This window comes from Rhinoraja longicauda, chromosome 43, assembly GCF_053455715.1.
Source record: "Rhinoraja longicauda isolate Sanriku21f chromosome 43, sRhiLon1.1, whole genome shotgun sequence".
Lineage (NCBI taxonomy): Eukaryota > Metazoa > Chordata > Chondrichthyes > Rajiformes > Arhynchobatidae > Rhinoraja > Rhinoraja longicauda.
Window position 1 is genome coordinate 9764302 of NC_135995.1, and position 22837 is coordinate 9787138.

Consider the following 22837-nt stretch of genomic DNA (forward strand, 5'->3'; position numbering starts at 1 on the left):
TTAGTTGTACACACCCATCAAATCCACCCGTGAATCCGCTCTCTTTCATCGACCCCACAACCACAAGTCTCCACCCATTCTGTCCAACACCCGATCATTCAACCTCTGCTTCCTTCCATGGTCCAAGCCACCCCTCCCTCTCTCTCACCCTCCACTCATAGAAACAGGGGGCAGGTCATCTGGCCCCTCGTGTCTGCCCCCTTTCACTGTGATCATGACGACCCCACCACCCACCTCTACCTCCTCTTTAACAACCTCAAATTACCTCTAACCTCTATATCCTCCTGCTCCGATCTGCCTCCACCTGTGAGTAGCCTCCCCACCCCCCCCCCCCCTTCGTTTCTCCTTCACCACCGCATTCTCCCAATCCTCCTCACTCTCCGCACCCGTCCTCCCCGTCCACCCTCCCCCACCTCACGAAATTCCCCTCGCCGTCCTCGGATTAAAAACTCCGGGGGGGAGATGTCTGTTGTCCCCCCGATGTGGTCGTGGGTGAAACCCCGGGCGGGGGGGTTTCAGTTGTCCGCCCGCCTGTGCCTGAGGCCGAGCGGCCTCTCCCCCGGTCCCGGGGCCGCGCTGCCCGAGTCTCCCCCCGACCCCCCCCCCCCCCCCCCCTCCCGGGGACTCTCTGATTCTCTGCTTCTCCCCCCAGTCTCCGTCACCCTGGATGTGGAAACAGCGGGTCCGATGCTCGAGGTGTCTGAGGATCGGAAGAGGGTGAGACGGACCCGGACCCGGAGGAGTCTCCCTGACACCGGGAAGAGGTTTACAGACTGGGAGTGTGTGCTGGGATCGGAGGGGTTCACATCGGGGAGACATTACTGGGAGGTGGAGGTGGGGGGGGAGTGAGAGCTGGAGACTGGGAGTCGCCGCAGAGTCTGTGGAGAGGGAGGGAGTGGTCCCACTGACCCCGGAGACTGGAGTCTGGATCATCTGGCGGTGGGATGACACGTTTGTTGCATTCACCTCCCCTCCATCCCATCTCCCCGCCCGTCCCATCCCCGGGAGGGTGGGAGTTTATCTCAGTTACGAGTCCGGGACGGTTTCATTTTACGACGCGGCCACCAAGTCCCATCTCCACACCTTCACTGGGAATAAATTCACGGAGAAACTTTATCCTTTCTTCTGGCCTTGGGATGTAGACAAGTGGCTGAGAATCTGCTCCGGTTCCGCTCCGGGTGTGTAAAAGGGTCGGGTCCCGGGACCGGCGTCAGGAGCGGGGCTCAGGGGCTGTGGGGCAGAAACCCGGTGGACAACAGGTCGGCGCTGAACGGCTCCCATTTAATCCCCAAACTGCAACACGACCTCCCAACTTCCATCCTCAATGCTCTGACTGATGAAGGCCAATGTGCCAAAAACATTTTTGACCGCCTTATCCACCTGCGACTCGACCTTCGAGGAACCATGCCCCTGAACTCCTAGATCCCTCTGCTCTACAACACTCCCCAGAGGACGACCGTTCACTGTGTGGGTCCTGCCCTTGTTCCACGTCACAAAATGCAACACCTCATTACAACATCGCGGGCTCCAGTCTGCGACCCGCCGGCGCGCACATCACCCGCTGTGGCTCCGCTCACCTTTGTAACTCTTCACCTTTAACTTGACCTTTAATAAAGTCTTTAAAAAGATAACCCGCGTTTGAGTTCTCTCCGCGTCCCCGCGTCACGGTACAGAGATCTCTTCAAACAGCAGACACGAGGATCCGTGGATACTGGGTTTACAAAAGGAAAAAGACACAGAGAGTGCTGGAGTAACTCAGCGGGTCAGGCAGCATCTGTGGAGAACATGGATAGGTGACGTTTCACAGAGTGCTGGAGTAACTCAGTGGGTCAGGCAGCATCTCTGGAGAACATGGATAGGTGACGTTTCGGGTCGGGACGCATCTTCAGACTGAAAGGTGTGGGGTCTTCACTAAGGAAGATACAAGCAGATGTTCTAGTGGCCAGAGATCCTAGAGTGACAGAGGAACTGGAGGAAATCCACATTAGGCAGGAAAAAGTTTTGGGTAGACTGATGGGACTGAAGGCTGATAAATCCCCAGGGCCTGATGTGGACGCATTAGTGATTATTTTCCAATGTTCTATAGATCCTGTGGATTGGAGGGTAGCTAATGTTATCCCACTTTTCAAGAAAGGAGGGAGAGAGAAAATGGGAAATTATAGACCAGTTAGTCTGACATCAGCGGTGGGGAAGATGCTGGAGTGAATTATAAAAGACGAAATTGCGGAGCATTTGGATCGCAGTAACAGGATCGTTCCGAGTCAGCGTGGATTTACGAAGGGGAAATCGTGCTTGGCTAATCTACTGGATTTTTTTTCTACGTGTGTTTGTTTGTTTGTGCGTATGTGTGACTGGGGGATTGTGGGAGGGGACGGTGCGGAGGGAGGGTGTGTGTCAATGTTAACTTTCTCTCTCTCTCTCTCTCTCTCTCTCTCTCTCTCTCTCTGAGAATCTGCTCCGGTTCCGCTTCGGGTGTGTAAAAGAGTCGGGTCCCGGGACCGGCGTCGGGAACGGGGCTCGGGGGCTGTGGGGCAGAAACCCGGTGGACAACAGGTCGGCGCTGAACGGCTCCTATTTAATCCCCAAATTCCTCGTCGTGAAAAACCCCAGTGACCGCGGAAATAAAACCTGGGTGGATGTAAATGTGGGAAGAGAGAAATAAACAGCAAGTGCAATCAGAGCTGTCGATCCGTTCATTTTAACGCGTTAACCGCGCCCGTCATCGGAACAGAAACGCTTTTGTGAAAATATAAAGATTGCTATTGAGGGCTTGCAGCCGTAGGTTCACTAGGTTGATTCCCGGAATGGCGGGACTGTCGTATGTTGAAAGGCTGGAGCAATTAGGCTTGTATACACTGGAATTTAGAAGGATGAGGGGGGATCTTATTGAAGCATATAAGATAATTAGGGGATTGGACACATTAGAGGCAGGAAACATGTTCCCAATGTTGGGGGAGTCCAGAACAAGGGGTCACAGTTTAAGAATAAGGGGTAGGCCATTTAGAACGGAGACGAGGAAGAACTTTTTCAGTCAGAGAGTGGTGAAGGTGTGGAATTCTCTGCCTCAGAAGGCAGTGGAGGCCAGTTCGTTGGATGCTTTCAAGAGAGAGCTGGATAGAGTTCTTAAGGATAGCGGAGTGAGGGGGTATGGGGAGAAGGCAGGAACGGGGTACTGATTGAGAGTGATCAGCCATGATCGCATTGAATGGCGGTGCTGGCTCGAAGGGCTGAATGGCCTACTCCTGCACCTATTGTCTATTGTCTATTGAAACAATCTCCCTTCCCGCGGACTCCGCGGGTTCAGCAGCAGCCGCGGGCGGTGGGCCCTAAACTCGCCCCGAGTCACAACGCGGCACCAGCGGTGTTGGTGTGGACTTCAACAGCGGCGTAAAGGCGAGTATGGGGGGGGGGGGGGGGGCAGGTGGAGACAGGAGGGGGGAATGACATCGGAAATTGTCTGAAGTGAGAGAAGGCAAAGTGAATATTGGAAATGGTAGATACAAGAAATCTGTTGAAATATAATGGGGGTGCGGGGAAAAAATCAGCAAAGTGCTGGAGGAACTCAGCGGGCCAGGCAGCATCTGTGGATGGAAATGTACAGAACACGCTTTAGGGTCGGGACCCTTGTTTGGTCTGAAGGAGGATTTCCAAGAGCTACAGGTCTGTTATATCAGAGTGAATTAATTGGTGTTGATGTCGTTCGGAAGAGGGCGGGAAAGGTTTGACTCGGGACGTGTAAATAGGAGAGAGGAACGAAATCGGAAATTACTGGAAGGCAGAAGAATAAAGCTGAATGTTGGGAGTGGGAGATACAATGGGTCTCTCGGTGTTGTTGATGGCCATGTAGAACTAGAACAGTCTCTTCGGCCCACATAGAACGTGGAACAGTACAATGCCAAGCTAATCTCTGTTTCCTCTAGTTGCTCCGCTTTTCTCCCACATCCCAAAGACGTGCGGGTTTGTAGGTTAGTTGGCCCCTGTGAAGTAGCCCCTGGTGTATAGAGAGTGGATGAGAAAGTGGGATAACATAGAACTGGTGTGAACGGGTGATCGATGGTGGTCGTGGATTCAGTCCCTCCCCCACCCTGGTCGTTGTACTATTTTCACTGTCGTCCTGGTGAGTTTCATTGCCTGTAACTCGTTTTCACCGAGCTCACAGCCAACAATGGCCTGCTTCTTTTATCATCATTATTTGTTCACGTATCTTTCTTTCATTTGTTGACAATCTTTGTACCACTGTCGATATATCTCGTTTCACTTTCCCAATCAGAAGAAGGGTCTCGACCCCAAACGTCTCCTAATCCTGTTCACCAGAGATGCTGCCTGACCCGCTGACCTACTCCAGCTTTTTGTGTCTATCTTCGGGGGGCCGAAAGGCCTGTTTCCGTGCTGTATCTCTGCACCAAACCGTGTTCTGTTAATCGGGAACAGGACTGTTTGCACATCTTGGTTCTGCCACTAGATGGGAGCAAGGCCACGCGTTGCGACCACAGACCAGCTGTAACTTTGAGAATTCACTTTGACAATTGCAGAAACAGTGGGAATCTGGTTTAATAAGTGACTTTTGTCACCTGTTACCACACCCGAAGCCCAAACCAAATGCATGGCTTAAAACGTTGAGGCTTTAAAATGAGCAATAGAAGCAAAAATTGGCCCAAATACTCAGCAGGTCAGGCAGCAACAGCAAGGTGAAACAGACCTTACATTCCAAATCAAATACTGATGACGAATGGTGTTCAACCTGAGTCATTAATTCCGTTTCTTTCTCAACAAACGCTAACCAACCTTCTGAGTATTTCTTGCATCTTACTGTACGTCTTCATTTTGGATTTTCAGCATCTGGGTTTTTATTTTAGTTTTTCCAGTTCAATGGGCGATTGGAATGTGAATCTGCCCATAAACTGGGAAGAGAAAAAACAGAAAGCCTTGGCGGCAGTATGGGGTATTTGGAAAGAGAAGGCTTAATATTTCTGAGGTACTGTGGAGCAGCGGGAAGAGCCGCTGCCACAAGGCCAGGGAACCGGGTTCGATCCTGACCTCAGCTGCTGACTGTTCTAAGTTTGCACGTTCTCCTTGTGGCCTCGTGGATTCCCTCCGGGTGTTCTGGTTTCCTCCCACAATCAAAGGACATGCCGGTTTGTATGTTTATTGACCTTCTGTAAAAGCCCCAAGTGTGTGGGGAGTAGATGGGAAATTGGGACAACAGAGAATAAGTGTGAATTGATGACAGACACAAAAAGCTGCAGGAATTCAATGGGTCTGACAGCATCTCTCTAGAAAAGGAGTGAATTGGTGATCGATGGGCTTGTTTCCATGCTGTATGTCTAAAGTAAAGTAAGGTCCACTGTAAACTTCTCTTTCGTCAGAAAAATAACCTCCAACTACCACTCAACAGAGAAAACAAGGCACGGATCAGTGCAGCACAAGAACTGACCCTTCTGTACCTTCTGTGCAACAAGAGCAGGGAGAAAAGGGAATGGCCGGGGTGGGACGTATTTGATTATGTTGTCTGCTTCCCCGAGACAGAAATAAGTGCAGATGGAGTCTGGTCAGGGCTTCATCCACAATTCTCTGAAATTTCTCGCGCTCTTTTCCCAAACCAAGCTGTGACGCAAACAGACAGTGCGCATTTTATGGTGAATCTTGGAGGTTTGTCAGAGTAATAGAATGAAAGAGTGAGACAGCAGCCAACATGTTCCAGCTACACTAGTCCCAGCTTTTGGTCCATATCCCTCCAAACCTGGCACATCCATGTACCTGTCTAACTGCTCCTTAAATGATGGGATAGTCCCTGCCTCAACCACATCCTCTGGCAGTTTGTTCCACAAATCCACCACTCATTGTGCCAAAAAGTTACCGCTCAGGTTCTTATTAAATCTTTTCCCCTTCACCTTAAACCTAAGTCGTCTGGTCCTCGAATCACCTACTCTGGGCAAGAGACTCTGTTCACCCAATCTATTCCTCTCATGACCTTATACAGCTCTATAAGGTTACCCTTCATCCTCCTGCACTCCAAGGAATAGAGTCCCAACCTACTCAATCTCTGCCTATAGCTCAGACTGTCTTGTCCTGACCACATGTTTGGCGACATGCCGAATTGCCTCAGTCCACTGATGAAGTACAGGTGTCGGTGTGGCGTCTTGGCTGTGTCTGCAGTGTGGTTGGTCCGCCATAGATCGTTGATGATATTTACGCCAAGGAGACTGACGCCCTTCGCCATTTCCACTTCAGCGTGTTTGATGCTGACATGGGCTTGTCCTCCACTGCGCCTGCTGGTGGAGTGCCTGCCCCAATCAGGCTTCCATTGCTTCAGACGCTCATGGGAAGTCAACAAACCTGAGCGTTGTGCAATTCTAAACATCCCCATCTGTGATGAACGGCGGTTTATCGACAATGCAACGTCCTGTTATTGAAATAATGAGTGCGCATAATCAGAGGGAAAGAGGGTTTACGAGGATGTTGCCAGGACTCAAGGGCCCGAGCTATCAGGAGAGGTTGAGCAGGCTGGAACTCTCTACCTTGGTGCGCAGGAGGATGAGGGATGACCTTAGAGAGGACTAAAAAACCACGAGAGGAACAGATCGGGAAGATGTACCGTCTCTTGCCAAGAGTAGAGGAATCGAGAACCAGAGGACATAAGTTTAAGGTGAGGGTGGAAAGATTTAATAGGAACCTGAGGGGTAACACAATATGGGTGGCGGGTATATGGAACGAGCTGCTGCAGGAGGTAGTTGGGCAGAGACTATCACAACGTTTACGAAGTAGTTGTACAGATACATGAATAGGGCAGGTTTGGAGGGATATGGGCCAAACGCGGGCACTGCAGGTCGGTCCAAGAACCTAATGGTTGTGGGGGAGGAGCTGGGAATGTGAGCTGTAATGAACCTGTCGGTTTAGTTGATGGCCACAAAGAACTAGATCAGTCCCTTCAGCCCAGATCAGACTATGCAATGCCACCACTCCAGCAGCACGTTCCAGGCACCCACCACCCTGTGTGATAAAACATGACCCTTGAAATTTGCCCCCACTGTGCAAAAATCAGAGCCGAGAGGGAAGGGGGGGCGGCGCGGGGGCGCCTGCTGCATCGTCCGGCGGGACCTGGTTCACCGCTGCGGGGAAATATAGACAGTTCCATAAACATCCCGCAACTTTGTCGGCCCCAGAATCGTGGCGACTCTCTCTGCACTGCCTGGGGGAGGTCTGTATTTTACCGGATTGCAAGCAAAAGCAAAGCATTTCACTGTCCCTTGGTTCATGTGACAATAGAGTATAATTGGCTCATTGAGTTGAATTCAAGTTTGCACATGAGACTGTTAAATGAAATAACAGTGTTTGCCGTGGATATAATATCATTGTGCAGACTAATATAATGAACAATTCACGATGGGAAACACTGATGTATTTAGTTTAAGGGAATGAAATTTACAGGCAGCTTGTATCAAATAGCATCCACTTACTGGTCAGGGCTGTGATTGACAGGGCTGAGCTCCGCCTCCCCTCAGCCGTGCCCCGATACTGCAAGGATTCAGCAGCTGCGCCAAAGAATTTGAACCAGGAAGTGGCGGAGTTACAATGGCTTCGAAAGACCAGGTCGAGAGTTTAGCGGAGGAGTTAGTTTGTCCCATCTGCCTGGATTTCTTCACCGATCCGGTTATACTGGAGTGCGGGCACAACTTCTGCCGCTCCTGTATCACACAGAGTTGGGACAGGGAGGAGAGAAACTCCTGCCCGGAATGTAGAGAGGAGTTTACAGACCGCACCCTCAGGGTGAATCGGGCCTTAGTTAGACTGGCTGAGAAAGCTCGAACACTGAGCCTGAATCGGGAAATAATTCCAGAGAAGGAAAGTAAACTTCACTGCGAGGAACATCAGGAAGAACTGAAGCTGTTTTGTGAAACTGATAAGAAGCTGATCTGTGTGATTTGTGCAGCTGGGCGGGAACACAAGTCTCACAGCTTCATGCCGGTTAAAGAAGCTGTTGAAAACCACAAGGTAAAAGCAAACCGATTTTAAACGCATCATTGTTTAATTCCATTTTTACTGTTCAACCATTTAATTTTCTGATTCCCAAACACAATTCCAGGATCAGGTGAAATCTTCCATCCAGTCTCTCACAAAATATAAATCAGGGATCCAGCAAATGGAGCAGCAACAGAAAGAGAAGATTTCTGGAGTTCTGGTGAGGCTTTTAAGTTTCGATTTCCTGATCTTGTGCAGGTTTGATCCCTGTGATGTGTGTAATAACAGGGCAGCGCAGTGACTGACACACGTATTGCTGCTGTCTCCTAGTTCTGGTGAGCGGGTTCGATCCTGACCTCGGGCGCTGCCCGTGTGGTTCACGCCTTCTCCCTGTGACCGCGGCGGATTCCTTCCACGTCCCCAACAAAGATACTAGAGGAGCAAAATGAACCACTCCGTCGAAATTGCGTCCACTGAAGTGTAGTACGTAACATCATTTTAGTAAAGAAAACCCACCTCTCGCTGTGTAATCAGTGTTGTGGGGGAACAGTATGTGTGATGATCCCATCAAAGTGCAGAAAATATCTCATCTTTCAACCCACATTTTATTGTTATTTTTATTTTTAAATGTTTTCCCCCTGCTAAATTTCTCTGGTTTTATTTTCTTACTGTTTCTGCCCATGTCCCTCCCATCCTTCCTCCCCAGTCCCCTCTTTTGTGTAGTTTCCCTTGTATTGCTCAAACACACACTCAGCACAAATTTAACTTGTATATATATATATGTATAGATATGAATGTGTGTTTGTTTGTTTGTGTGTGAGAGGCAAGATGGAGATAAATAGATCTCAAAGTTCCCTCTCGTGGATCAGAAGCAACTTTGATTTAAAGCAACGCTCTATTTCTCTTTTCATCTTATTTTACAAATGATGTACATCAACCATAAAGGATTCAACCTTTATGGTATATATATATACATAGATATATGTCTAGTTACTTTCTAGTGATTTCCTCTAATTATTTGTTTAGCAACCTTTTTACTTTCAATCTCTCTCTCTCTCTCTCTTTTTCTCTTTACCCAATATATACAAATATATATACAAATATAAAATCAGTCATTCACACACTTCTCAGTGCATGGTTCTCTCTATCATGATCACTGTTCTCTCACATACATTTCATTAGGGCCTTCCCGTACACATTCGCAATCAGTGACATCAAACTTATTTCCAGAAATCCTAATATTGTGAATAAAATAACTATGAACACATATTAAGATATTTATAATAATAATAATAAACATTTATTTTTTATCGCGCTTTTCCAAATGCTCAAAGACGCTTTACAAAAACAGTCAAGACATAAAAACAAACAAACGGATTGTCCTGACGGAGAAGCGGTGAACAAATAGCGCCAGCGTCCTCTCACGTCAGGGTCCGTCAGTAGACAATAAAGAACACAAGACACACAATTACAATTTTAACACAAACAGCCATCACAGTGATTGCTCCAGGCGCACCCTCACTGTGATGGAAGGCAAAGAAAAGTCTTATCTCCATTTTTCCATTATTTTCATTCTACATTAGTGTAATAAAATGTAATGCATACATACCTACACTTATACAGAAGTGCTAGCTTTAGAGAATAGACAATAGGTGCAGGAGTAGGCTATTCAGCCCTTCGAGCCAGCACCGCCATTCAATGCGATCATGGCTGATGATTCTCAATCAGTACCCCGTTCCTGCCTTCTCCCCATACCCCCTCACTCCGCTATCCTTAAGAGCTCTATCCAGCTCTCTCTTGAAAGCATCCAACGAACTGGCCTCCACTGCCTTCTGAGACAGAGAATTCCACACCTTCACCACTCTCTGTGATTTTAGACATGAATAATGTACATTACCACCATAGTTTAGTTTTGAATTTAACATATAATTGAGGGGGTCGGTGCAATATAGTGCTAACCCTCAGTTTTGTGAAAAATGAGTTACAGGCATTGACACGATACCCACAATCCTACAACCTGTAAAAAATTCATATTTAAATTTAACCGATAAGTTGGTCAAATAACATAGGCACCTTCTAGGTTTTGTTGTGATTAATGGATTTTTAAAATGTGAATATCTCATAACGATACATTTGTGGGTTAGCAGTATATTGCACCCCCTTCAATTTTACATCATTCAAAAATGAATTTCATAAAACAAGGATAACACCTTTTATTTCTGTCATTCATGGTAAGTTTTACATCATTTTGTGTGCAAGATATACAGGGTTGCACTGTTTCACATATCCTGATTTATACCAGCACTTCACCTTCCCTCCTTTGTCTGAAGAAGGGTCCCAACATGAAACATCACCCATCCTTTTTCTCCAGAGATGCTGCCTGACCCGGTGATTTACTCCACCACTGTGTCTATTTGAATTGGATTCGTGCTCTGTACCACATCAGGCAGCATTGGTGATTTTAGTGGCTGTCAATGATTTTTAACTAATCAATTCACCAATTCAAATTGTCTTGGCTCTAATTATAAAGTTAAATGTCTTTTCGATTATATTGTGGATACAGTCGAGTTCTATTGTTGGCAAATGCCAAATCTCTGCTTCCATGACTTTCTAAAATAAAGCAAAAAGAGATACGGCTCGTGGAGGTGAAAATAAAATTAACAGAGAAAGCAAAGAAGAACAGTTCATTAAATATGATCAATTGGCCTGATACAGATAGAGTGGATCTCTAGTGCAAATATTCAATCAGTAACATCCATATTTTAAAGATCATGAAGCGGCAACTCGTCAAGAAATAGTCATAGGTGTCAACCATCAACTTATCCAAGAAGAAGAACAAAAATAATTGTTTGCAAACATTTTATATACGAACAAATCGCAGAGAGATGTGAACACAGCCCAGTCTGGCACACAGAATCTGTTTACTAAAATGGCGCTGAAATTTACCCATGACCAACTACGGTTTTACGTGTCGGGTGGTCCATCTTGCTCCTCTAGTATCTTTGGTGCCCAATACATGCTGGTTCAAAGGTCAATCGGTGACTGTAAATTATTCCTGCGGAGGTGGGTGGTGGGAGGATGAATGAGAATTAATGGGTACGTGAAAAGGAATAGGCAGCAGGGAATTAAAGTCATAAGGAATAGGAGTAGAATGAGGCCATTTCGCCCATCGCATCTACGCCATTCAATAATGGCTGACCTATCTCTCCCTCCTTACCCCATTCTCCTGCCTTCTCACCATAATCTCTGAAACCTGTACTAATCAAGAATCTATCTTTGCCATAAAAAATATCCATAGCCTTCTGTGGCAAAAAAAATCCACAGATTCACCACCCTCTGACCAAAGAAATTTCTCTTCATCTTCCTAAATTAGCGTCCTTTAATTATGACTTTGAGTCCTGGATTCTCCCACTAGTGGAAACATCCTCTCCACAACCACTCTATCCAAGCCTTTCACTATTCTGTATGTTTTAATTAGACAATAGACAATAGACAATAGACAATAGGTGCAGGAGTAGGCCATTCAGCCATTCAGCCTTTCGAGCCAGCACCGCCATTCAATGCGATCATGGCTGATCACTCTCAATCAGTACCCCGTTCCTGCCTTCTCCCCATACCCCCTCACTCCGCTATCCTTAAGAGCTCTATCCAGCTCTCTCTTGAAAGCATCCAACGAACTGGCCTCCACTGCCTTCTGAGGCAGAGAATTCCACACCATCACCACTCTCTGACTGAAAAGGTTCTTCCTCATCTCCGTTCTAAATGGCCTACCCCTTATTCTTAAACTGTGGCCCCTTGTTCTGGACTCCCCCAACATTGGGAACATGTTTCCTGCCTCTAATGTGTCCAATCCCCTAATTATCTTATATGTTTCAATAAGATCCCCCCTCATCCTTCTAAATTCCAGTGTATACAAGCCCAATCGCTCCAGCCTTTCATCATACGACAGTCCCGCCATTCCGGGAGTTAACCTAGTGAACCTACGCTGCACGCCCTCCATAGCAAGAATATCCTTCCTCAAATTTGGAGACCAAAACTGCACACAGTACTCCAGGTGCGGTCTCACCAGGGCCCGGTACAACTGTAGAAGGACCTCTTTGCTCCTAAACTCAACTCCTCTTGTTACGAAGGCCAACATTCCATTGGCTTTCTTCACTGCCTGCTGTACCTGCATGCTTCCTTTCATTGACTGATGCACTAGGACACCCAGATCTCGTTGAATTAGGTCCCCCTCATTCTCTGAAACCCCAGCGAGTACTGGCCCAGTGCTAACAAACGCTCCTCATAGGTTAACCCACTCATTCCTGGGATCATTCTTGTAAACCTCCTCTGGACCCTCTCCAGAGCCAGCCCAAAATTGCTCACAATATTACAAATGCGGCCTTACCAGCGCCTTATGGAGCCTCAACATCACATCCCTGCTTTTGTATACAAGGCCTCTTGAATAAATGCTGGCACAGAGTTTGCTTTCCTTACTATTGATCTATGCCTTTATTCCTACCACCAAAATGCATGACTCCACACTTTGAGATCTTGATGAAATATTGATCTTCACCTTTCATTTCACAGGAACAGTCACACAACCTTCAGTCTAAGATCAAATCCCAGTTTGCTGAACTGCACCAGATTCTCACTGAGAAAGAGCACCGAGGACTGGCAGATATCCGGGAGGAAGAGAAGAAGATTCTAAATGCAATGGAGAAAAATCATCGAGAAATTGAAGAGAATTTAAATTCCATTCAGGAGGAACTCTTTAAGTTGCAGCAGCAGATGGATCAAAAGGACAATGTGGTGTTTCTGAAGGTGAGGGGTTACACTACAGTCTGGCGAAGTGAAAGTGCACAGTCACAAAATGGTGGGGGATGTTTCTGAAATAAATGCTGCCTTTACCAGTAATTCAGAACTGGGTTAATATTTCATCTGTTCCAGTTGTAGTTGTTCCCAAACTAATTGGCCTCCCGCATAATCTATGGGATCTCAGGACTGCGTGGCCGTAATGTAGAGAGGTGTTTGTATTCTGTGTTCAGAACAACCCGGGTGATCCTATATCTGATCTCAAGGACCACGAATGGACAGAGGGCAGTAAATCTCTGGGATTCTTCAACCAGGAGACTATGAGAGGTTTAACCTGTTAGACGTATTTATACCAGAGGAAGATACATTTTTGAAAATTCCGGGAACTGAAATGAAAGGGAATGGGAAAAAGCGGAGCAGTTCAGCCCTGGGCTAAATCAGCCATGACCACATGGTGGGGATTAACATTGAAATCTTGAACGTGGCGCAGATTGATCATCAACATCCGGTTCCCATCAGCAGTGGGCGGTCACCTTGGGGGAATTTGCTCTGTTTGTTTTACCCACCTTTGTTCACCATAGAATGACTTCCCATTCTACATCATAGACAGGCCATTCAGCCCATCCTATCCAGTCAAGATTTCTGCTCCATTCAAAATCCCTCCCATCTACTCACCGCACTCAGTAACAATACCCCGAATTCCAGGAGTGCCCACGTGATTATCCCACTTGCCCTTAAATTATCTCTGCTGTTGGCTTGAGTCCCTCCAATGCAAGTGAGGTCCATGTTCTCATGACTGCATTCCTTTTGGTATTTGTTAAAGACCGCGTTACATTTCAGCTTTGATTTTTGCTCTCCCATCGATTAGACATATTATTTCATCCTCACCCATTTAAATCCACCGATAAACTTAAATCTTATCTCATCATTCCTGACATCTTCGCCAGATAAACTCCCACGACCTGCCCAGTCTTTGCATTGAGTTCCATCCTCTCAGTTATGGCGTCATTCTCATGAACATTCCTTATGCTTTCCCCCTTCGTTCTACGTCTCGATGGCAATGTCCGCTTTCTATCTGCATGACAGCGGCGATAAGAGTCGGGGAATGGGAATTATCAGAGGGTTGTGGAAATGTGGACAAATTCCCGCTGTCAGGATGAGGACGGTTCATCTCAGTCAATTGAGATTTGTGTTTTATTTCTTTCAGGAGGAAGCTGGTCGCAAGCGAAGGTAGGAAATGCTCTTGACGGAAACATTGTAAGGTTTGGTAACATTGCACCTTATTGTAACATTGCACCTTATTGTAACATTGCACCTCATTGTAACATTGTAACATTGCGCCTCATTGTGACATTGTAACATTGCACCTCATTGTAACATTGTAACATTGCACCTCATTGTAACATTGCACCTTATTGTAACATTGTACCTCATTGTAACATTGTAACATTGCACCTCATTGTAACATTGTAACATTGCACCTTATTGTAACATTGTAGCATTGTAACATTGCACCTCATTGTAACATTGTAACATTGCACCTTAACAGCAGGGGGACCAACATTCTGGCAGGCAGGTTTGCTGGTGCTGCATGTGTGGCTTTAAACTGAGTAGTGAGGGGGAGGGGTTGACAAAATGGGAATATGAAGATGGAGTTAAAGGGGAAGCGAATACATGAGAAATTGCAAAGGACTCTTGAATAAATGGGAAGGGAAGTTCTAGATGGGATATGAGAGTAAGGTCAGGGCAAATTGTAACAGGTGTGAGAGGGGAGGTGAATACCGAAGGTAAAGTGTTGTATTTAAATGCGCGAAGTATAAAAAATAAAGTGGATGAGCTTGAGGCTCAGTTAGACATTGGCAAGTATGATGTTGTGGGAATCACTGAGACATGGCTACAAGAGGACCAGGGCTGGGAACTGAATATTCAGGGGTACACAACGTATAGAAAAGGCAGACAGGTGGGCAGAGGGGGTGGGGTCGCTCTGTTGGTGAGGAATGATATTCACTCCCTTGCAAGGGGTGACATAGAATCAGGAGATGTAGAATCAGTATGGATAGAAATGAGGAATTGTAAGGGTAAGTAGACCCTAATGGGAGTCATCTACAGGCCCCCAAACAATAGCCTCGACATAGGGTGCAAGTTGAATCAAGCACTAAAATTGGCATGTCACAAATGTAATGCTACGGTGGTTATGGGAGATTTCAACATGCAGGTAGACTGGGAAAATCAGGTTGGCAATGGACCCCAGGAAAGAGAGTTTGTGGAGTGCCTCCGAGATAGATTCTTAGAACAGCTTTAGATTTTAGATTTAAAGATACAGCGCAGAAACAGGCCCTTCGGCCCACCGGGTCCACACCGCCCAGCGATCCCCGCACACTAACATATCCTACACCCACTAGGGACAATTTTTACATTTGCCCAGCCAATTAACCTACATACCTGTACGTCTTTGGAGTGTGGGAGGAAACCGAAGATCTCGGAGAAAACCCACGCAGGTCACGGGGAGAACGTACAAACTCCGTACGGACTGCGCCCGTAGTCAGGATCGAACCTGAGTCTCCGGCGCTGCATTCGCTGTAAGGCAGCAACTCTACTGCTGCGCTACCCTGCCGCCACTGGACTGGAGCCTACCAGGGATAAGGCAATTCTGGATTTAGTGTTGTGTAATGAACCTGATCTAATAAGGGGACTCGAGGTAAAAGAGCCATTAGGAGGCAGTGATCACAATACGATAAGTTATACTCTACAAATTGAGAGGGAGAAGGGAAAATCACAAGTGTCATTATTACAGTGTAGCAAAGGGGATTACAGAGGCATGAGGCAGGAGCTGGCCAAAATTGACTGGAAGGAGGCCCTAGCAGGGAAGACGGTGTAACAGCAATGGCAGGTATTCCTGGGAATAATGCAGAAATTGGAGGATCAATTTATCCTAAAGAGGAGGAAAGATTCTAAGGGGAGTAAGATATCAAGGGAAGTCAAGGACAACATAAAAATAAAAGAGAAGAAGTATAACATAGCAAAGAAGAGTGGGAAGCCAGAGGATTGGGACTCTTTTAAACCGCAACAGAAGATGACTAAGAAGGCAATACGGGGAGAAAAGATGAGGTACGAGGGTAAACTAGCCAATAATATAAAGGAGGATAGTAAAAGCTTTCTTAGTTATGTAAAGAGGAAAAAAATAGTCAAGGCAAATGTGGGTCCCTTGAAGACAGAAGCAGGGGAATTTATTATGGGGAACAAGGAAATGGCAGACGAGTTGAACCGGTACTTTGGATCTGTCTTCACTAAGGAAGATACAAGCAATCTCCCAGATGTTCTAGTGGCAAAAGATCCTAGGGTGACGGAGGAACTGAAGGAAGTCCACATTAGGCAGGAAATGGTGTTGGGTCGACTGATGGGACTGAAGGCTGATAAATCCACAGGGCCTGATGGTCTGCATCCCAGGGTACTTAAGGAGAAATTTTGGACGCATTGGTGATCATTTTCCAATGTTCTATAGATTCAGGATCAGTTCCTGTGGATTGGAGGGTAGCTAATGTTATCCCACTTTTTAAGAAAGGAGGGAGAGAGAAAATGGGAAATTATAGACCAGTTAGTCTGACATCAGTGGTGGGGAAGATGCTGGAGTCGATTATAAAAGACGAAAATGCGGAGCCTTTGGATAGTAGTAACAGGATCGTTCCGAGTCAGCATGGATTTATGAAGGGGAAATCATGCTTGACTAATCTTCTGGAATTTTTTGAGGATGTAACTAGGAAAATTGACAGGGGAGAGCCGGTGGATGTGGTGTACCTCGACTTTCAGAAAGCCTTCGACAAGGTCCCACATAGGAGATTAGTAGGCAAAATTAGAGCACATGGTATTGGGGGTAGGGTACTGACATGGATAGGAAATTGGTTGACAGACAGAAAGCAAAGAGTGGGGATAAATGGGTCCCTTTCAGAATGGCAGGCAGTGACTAGTGGGGTACCGCAAGGTTCGGTTCTGGGACCGCAGCTATTTACAATATACATCAATGACTTGGATGAAGGGATTAAAAGTACCATTAGCAAATTAGCAGATGATACAAAGCTGGGTGGTAGTGTGAACTGTGAGGAAGATGCTATGAGGTTGCAGGGTGACTTGGACAGGTTGTGTGAGTGGGCGGATGCTTGGCAGATGCAGTTCAATGTGGATAAGTGTGAGGTTATTCACTTTGGTGGTAAGAATAGGAAGGCACATTATTTTCTGAATGGTGTCAAGTTAGGAAAAGGGGACGTACAACGAGATGTGGGTGTCCTAGTGCATCAGTCACCGAAAGGAAGCATGCAGGTACAGCAGGCAGTGAAGAAAGCAAATGGAATGTTGGCCTTCATAACAAGAGGAGTTGAGTGTAGGAGCAAAGAGGTCCTTCTGCAGTTGTACAGGGCCCTAGTGAGACCGAACCTGGAGTACTGTGTGCAGTTTTGTTCTCCAAATTTGAGGAAAGATATTCTTGCTATTGAGGGTGTGCAGCGTAGGTTTACTAGGTTAATTCCCGGAATGGCGTGACTGTCATATGTTGAAAGACTAGAGCGACTAGGCTTGTATACACTGGAATTTAGAAGGATGAGAGGGGATCTTATTGAAACATATAAGATTATTAAGGGGTTGGACACGTTAGAGGCAGGAAACATGTTCCCAATGTTGGGGGAGTCCAGAACCAGGGGCCACAATTTAAGAATAAGGGTAGGCCATTTAGAACGGAGGTGAGGGAAATCTTTTTCAGTCAGAGAGTTGTAAATCTGTGGAATTCTCTGCCTCAGAAGGCAGTGGAGGCCAATTCTCTGGATGCATTCAAGTGAGAGCTAGATAGAGCTCTTAAGGATAGTGGAGTCAGGGGGTATGGGGAGAAGGCAGGAACGGGGTACTGATTGACAATGATCAGCCATGATCACATTGAATGGAGGTTCTGGCTCGAAGGGCCGAATGGCCTCCTGCTGCACCTATTGTATATTGTATATTGTCTATTGTTTTGTTGAACAGCCCAATATATTTCTAACGCTCAGTTTATAACCAGCTGTTAAATATTTGCAGAGTTGGAGTTGAAGCCAAACCACAGTTGGTGGTAGATGGTAACTTGCTGATTGAAAAGTTTGAAACTCCTTTTTTGTACAACACGGTATTGGCAGAAGCATCTGATGCCATCAAGCAAGGTAAAGCTTATACCTTTTCCATTGTTCTTGTTTCTGACATCTTTAAGTAATGTGTAGATGCAAGCATTAATGGTATTTTGGACTGAAGGGAAATTGAAGATTTGATCTACCATCAAACATAGCTGCAGAAAAGCATCACAAAGTCAGAGAGTTGTGTCACACAGAAACAGGCCCTTTGACTCGACACGACCATGCCAACCAAGTTGCCCAACCGAGCTTGTCCCACTTGCCTGAGTCTGACACATATTCTTCCAAGTCTTTCTGATCCACGTATCCACCCAACTGTCTGTAAATGTTCGTCATTGTACCTCCCTCCACCATTTCCTCTGTCAGTTCGTTCCGTACATACACAACGCATTGACTGAAAAAGCTGCTCCTTTTTACTGTTTCCACTCTCACCTTGAACTGATGCACTCTAGGTTTAGACTCTCCTACCTTGGGTAAAATACTATGGCTATTCACCTCATCTGTGCAACTTATATAGATCTGATACACAACTCTTAAAGCACCCTGATGGGCTCCAAAGACAAATGTCCCTGCCTGTCCAACGTCTCCCTTCAGACCTGATGAAATTGGCGTAAACCCTTTTGCACCCTCTCCAATTTACAAACAACCTCATTGTGTCAAATGCTGTATTTAATATCCTGACCTGTGAAAGCATGAGTGACAAACACATTCTTCACCTCCCTGCCCGTCTCCGTTGCATCTTCCATGGCACTGTGTACCTGCACCCCGACATCTCTCCGTTCTATAAAGCTCCCCGTTTACTGTGTATGTCCTGCCCTGGTTTGTCTCAGCAAAGTGCATCGCCTCACCTTCACATGAATAAATCCCACCTGCCGTTCCTGAACCCATTGGCCCAGTTCACAGGGATCCCATTTACTCTCAGGTAACATTCTTCACTCTCCACAATGTCACCAATTTTACTTCCATCTGCAAACTGACGAACCGTGCAGCCTACATACACACCCAATCGTGTGTATAAATAAGGAACAACAGTGGGCTCTGTCTCCAGTCTGAAAATCAACCCTCTACCAACATCCTCAGCGACCTTCAGGTAATGTTGTGTTCCATCCGCTAGTTCACCCCGGATTCCATGAGATCCAACCTTCCAGAGCGGCCTCCCATGCGGTGTGTAGAAGTTGCATCTCTCGGAGGGCAGTGAATATCTGGCATGTTGTGCCCAGGGTGGTGGTAAAAAGATGAGTTGTTGGATATGTGCAACTTGGCTACAAATAAATATTTGATAGATTGAAAATATAAGATGATGGGGAACTCACACAGAAGAGGAATTGGTGCCAGCTTAGATCAGCCATGATCACATTGAATGGAGGGGCAAGCCTGAGGAGTGGATCCTAATCCTGCTCCTGTTTTCTTGTGTTCCTTTCCTCCTGTGTACCGATATATTGACAGACTTGACACAGAGGGAATGCAGCAAAGATTAACAATACGTGCCTGGGACAATGAGTTTGCTGTGTGGGGTGAGATTGACTAGACCAGGCCTGTGTACTCGAGTGTTTCAGTGTATTAGAGGGGATCTCAGTGAAACACAGAGTTCTTACAGGGCTCAGTGGGCTGGATGCAGGGAGGATGGTTCCCCTGTCAGAGGGGTCTGGAGATGCGGGCACTCTCTCAGAATGTGGGCTGCACCGTGTAGCATAGAGATAAGGAGACATTACTGCACGCAGAGGCTGGGGAACGACCCTGCACCGGTGGCTGTGGAGACTCAGTCATTCAGTGCTCTTGGAGCTGAGAGCCATGGTTGTACATTACAGAGTCTGGCCCTTCGGCCCATCGTGTCCATGACCGTCTTTTCCCCAGCTATACGAATCGATTTGCCCACATTCCATCGGCATTCTTCTGCACCTCACCTATTTAAGTACCTCCAATATATTGATGATATCTCACTCCACCACCTCCTCTGTAGCATGTTCCAGATATCACCCACTCTCAGTGTAAATCTATGTACTAAACCTCTCGTTTGTTTGTTTGTTCTGGAACTACAGCCAAAACGGTACCCGATAGCGATTTTAAGCCCACCTTACTCACCGTCATCCCTTTGGTGCTAATGGAAGAAGTTTCAATCAAATCGGTGTTATATTTTTAAAGTTATTCACATTTTAAAGTATAAATCTATCTCCTAGGGAGGGATGGGGGAGGGAGTGAGGTAGGGGAGGGAGGGAGAAGGTGGGGGGAGTGAGTGAGGGAGGGGAGGAGAGGGAGATTGGGGGAGGAGAGGGTGCTGCACCAATGCAGGAGAGGTTTGGGCCCAACGTGTCCACTTGTTCCAGTAAAACCTAAATCTCAGATATACTTTAAAATTCTTTGCTCTCAATATAAACCTACACTCTCGTGATTTGATATCCCTGCATCCGAATAATGTTTAGATAATTACCCTGCATCCTGCTGCAGACTTTGACAACCTTCCCCACGATCCACAATTTTTGCTTCCTCCCCAAACTTACTAATCACACCTCCCACATTCACATCCAAGCCATGATCATATAACATAAACAGCAAAGGTTGCAGCGCCGATCTCTGCTACAAACCACCAGCCACAGACCTTCAAGCAGAAGAATCATCCTTCTACCACTACCTTCCACCTCCAACCACCAAGCCACTTGTGGATCCATTTCACCAGCTCGCCTTGGATCCCACCTCCCTTCGCTTTCTGGACCAGCCCTTACACGCGGAACATTGTCAAGTCCCTCAGTGAAGTTCATATATTGGTTTACAATGAGATCAGTGTGTTAGTTGTACACACCCATCAAATCCACCCGTGAATCCGCTCTGTTTCAACGACCCCACAACCACAAGTCTCCACCCATTCTGTCCAACACCCGATCATTCAACCTCTGCTTCCTTCCATGGTCCAAGCCACCCCTCCCTCTCTCTCACCCTCCACTCATAGAGACAGGGGGCAGGTCATCTGGCCCCTCGTGTCTGCCCCCTTTCACTGTGATCATGACGACCCCACCACGCACCTCTACCTCCTCTTTAACAACCTCAAATTACCTCTAACCTCTATATCCTCCTGCTCCGATCTGCCTCCACCTGTGAGTAGCCTCCCCCCCCCCCCCCTTCGTTTCTCCTTCACCACCGCAATCTGGCAATCCTCCTCACTCTCCGCACCCGTCCTCCCCGTCCACCCTCCCCCACCTCACGAAATTCCCCTCGCCGTCCTCGGATTAAAAACTCCGGGGGGGAGATGTCTGTTGTCCCCCCGATGTGGTTGTGGGTGAAACCCCGGGCAGGGGGGTTTCAGTTGTCCGCCCGCCTGTGCCTGAGGCCGAGCGGCCTCTCCCCCGGTCCCGGGGCCGCGCTGCCCGAGTCTCCCCCCGACCCCCCCCCCCCCCCCCCCGGGGACTCTCTGATTCTCTGCTTCTCCCCCCAGTCTCCGTCACCCTGGATGTGGAAACAGCGGGTCCGATGCTCGAGGTGTCTGAGGATCGGAAGAGGGTGAGATGGACCCGGACCCGGAGGAGTCTCCCTGACACCGGGAAGAGGTTTACAGACTGGGAGTGTGTGCTGGGATCGGAGGGGTTCACATCGGGGAGACATTACTGGGAGGTGGAGGTGGCGGGGAGTGAGCGCTGGAGTCTGGGAGTCGCCGCAGAGTCTGTGGAGAGGAAGGGATGGGTCACACTGACCCCGGAGACTGGAGTCTGGATCATCTGGCGGGGGTGGGATGACGTGTTTGTTGCAGTCACCTCCCCTCGATCCCCTCTCCCCGCCCGTCCCATCCCCGGGAGGGTGGGAGTTTATCTCAGTTACGAGTCCGGGACGGTTTCATTTTACGACGCGGCCACCAAGTCCCATCTCCACACCTTCACTGGGAATAAATTCACGGAGAAACTTTATCCTTTCTTCTGGCCTTGGGATATAGGCCACTGGCTGAGAATCTGCTCCGGTTCCGCTCCGGGTGTGTAAAAGGGTCGGGTCCCGGGACCGGCGTCAGGAGCGGGGCTCAGGGGCTGTGGGGCAGAAACCCGGTGGACAACAGGTCGGCGCTGAACGGCTCCCATTTAATCCCCAAACTGCAACACGACCTCCCAACTTCCATCCTCAATACTCTGACTGATGAAGGCCAATGTGCCAAAAGCCTTTTTGACCGCCTTATCCACCTGCGACTCGACCTTCAAGGAACCATGCCCCTGAACTCCTAGATCCCTCTGCTCTACAACACTCCCCAGAGGACCACCGTTCACTGTGTGGGTCCTGCCCTTGTTCCACGTCACAAAATGCAACACCTCATTACAACATCGCGGGCTCCAGTCTGCGACCCGCCGGCGCGCACATCACCCGCTGTGGCTCCGCTCACCTTTGTAACTCTTCACCTTTAACTTGACCTTTAATAAAGTCTTTAAAAAAATAACCCGCGTTTGAGTTCTCTCCGCGTCCCCGCGTCACGGTACAGAGATCTCTTCAAACAGCAGACGCGAGGATCCGTGGATACTGGGTTTACAAAAGGAAAAAGACACACAGAGTGCTGGAGTAACTCAGCGGGTCAGGCAGCATCTGTGGAGAACATGGATAGGTGACGTTTCACAGAGTGCTGGAGTAACTCAGCGGGTCAGGCAGCATCTGTGGAGAACATGGATAGGTGACGTTTCGGGTCGGGACGCATCTTCAGACTGAAAGGTGTGGGGTCTTCACTAAGGAAGATACAAGCAGATGTTCTAGTGGCCAGAGATCCTAGAGTGACAGAGGAACTGGAGGAAATCCACATTAGGCAGGAAAAAGTTTTGGGTAAACTGATGGGACTGAAGGGTGATAAATCCCCAGGGCCTGATGTGGACGCATTAGTGATTATTTTCCAATGTTCTATAGATCCTGTGGATTGGAGGGTAGCTAATGTTATCCCACTTTTCAAGAAAGGAGGGAGAGAGAAAATGGGAAATTATAGA

General features: G+C 47.5%; 2 pseudogenes across 2 annotated transcripts in view; both read left to right on the top strand.

Moving 5' to 3' along the window:
* The window catches only part of LOC144612234 (E3 ubiquitin-protein ligase TRIM39 pseudogene), a 69394-nt pseudogene that overhangs the window by 876 nt on the left and 45681 nt on the right, over nt 1–22837 (top strand). The gene's annotated exons all lie outside the window — the stretch shown is intronic.
* LOC144612119 (E3 ubiquitin-protein ligase TRIM39 pseudogene) lies at nt 6844–22261 on the top strand (annotated as a pseudogene). The gene is made up of 3 exons (XR_013549627.1): nt 6844–6869; nt 17812–17930; nt 21325–22261. The product of XR_013549627.1 is annotated as an E3 ubiquitin-protein ligase TRIM39 pseudogene (transcript).